The sequence below is a fragment of the Pteropus medius genome, unplaced genomic scaffold (assembly GCF_902729225.1).
Source record: "Pteropus medius unplaced genomic scaffold, Ma_sr-lr_union100, whole genome shotgun sequence".
Taxonomy (NCBI): Eukaryota; Metazoa; Chordata; class Mammalia; order Chiroptera; family Pteropodidae; genus Pteropus; species Pteropus medius.
Genome location: NW_024342475.1, coordinates 6,236,965 through 6,238,388, shown reverse-complemented (window position 1 = coordinate 6,238,388; position 1,424 = coordinate 6,236,965). Strand labels below are relative to the sequence as shown.

The 1,424-nt window shown below is 37.9% G+C and overlaps 1 pseudogene; it reads left to right on the top strand.

Moving 5' to 3' along the window:
- The first annotated feature begins 240 nt into the window (after positions 1-240).
- LOC120605373 (uncharacterized) lies at positions 241-359 on the top strand (annotated as a pseudogene).
- The last annotated feature ends 1,065 nt before the right edge of the window (positions 360-1,424 follow it).

The following is a 1,424-nucleotide window of genomic DNA, read 5'->3' as shown; positions in this document are numbered from 1 at the left end:
TTACAACTCTACATAGAGATATGGTGGCTGCAACAATTACAAATCCCAAGCGATACAGATGTTATCATGAGTGCTGTGGCTACCCCTAACTTGGATGGAGAATGGCTCTTGGTAAGGTTCTGAACCCAAAAATGCAAATATACTTCAATTTACATGGGTTGCATTCCCAGAAAATCCACTATTTATATTTAAGCCACATCAAAAATATAAGACATAAGACAGAGTTAGACTCGAGGCTCAGTCTACAGCCATACTACCCTGAACAAGCCCAATCCCATCTAATCTCGGAAGCTAAGCAGAGTTGGGTCTGGTTAGTACTTGGATGGGAGACCTCCTAGGAAGACCAAGTGCTGCCGTAGGCATGAAAAATAAAAAATAAAAAAAATAAGAGATTGTAAGCTAACAAGGTCCTTGCAATCTGTGAGGTCAACCAAGAGTTGCCTTGCCTAAAAATAAATTAAACTCAAGGCTCAAATCATTTTATTTTTTTAAACCTGAAAGATTATCTGGTAAGACATTAGAAATTTGTACAAAGCTCGGGATATTTTTTGTTATAGAATAGAGACCTGACCTTTGCAAAATGTCTAATATCCTTGACCTCTATCTGATAATTGTCATGGCCCTCAGTTTTGTGATGACAAAAAAGGCCTAAAAGAGAAATCCTTCAGGAGACAGTCCTGCCCCACTGAACCTCTGCCCTAAGCAGGCTTCTCAGGGAAGTCCTAACTTTGATCCCACACTGCCTTTGGAAAGAAGCCAATTGTCCTTGTGCCTGGAACATTGTAAGTGAATATTTACCTACATCTCTTCTGTATTTTCTTTTCTCTAAATACACTAGTGTGCCCCTACCAGCTAGCAAGGGGAGATTATTAAATATTTTTACATTTTGCAAGCCAGTTGAAGTCATGTTAGTGATTTAAATCGACTACAGTGGAAATTTTTATACAACAGAAATTGACAAATGGTGCAACTCAGGGCTCATTTGATGGGAGGGACAGCCAGTGGTAAATATTTAACAGCACATCCCTGATTTTATATGAGGAACTTTGGCAGCTTTCTCTAATTCTCAGTTTTGCATATTCAAGTTTCCTTAGTTGCAGCACATACATTTACTCTCTTTTGACTACTAATGTGGAGTAATATTACTCCACAACAATCCATGCTACTTTTTTTTAACATATTATGTCAGAAAGCGCCAGACACCTACTTGACTCTCATGACTGAAAAACTTACTCTTAATTTCAAGATACCAAAATTGCCTGTTTCTCACTTTCTTTTTAAGATGCTGGTTAAAATCCACCTGTAACCACACACACACACACACACACAGCTTCAGTCATATGCAAAAAAGAGCCTTAAAAAAACTAATTGGTGATGAAGAAGAATTTGGTAAAGGTAGTATTTTAAAGAAGAAGGTGAGAGCG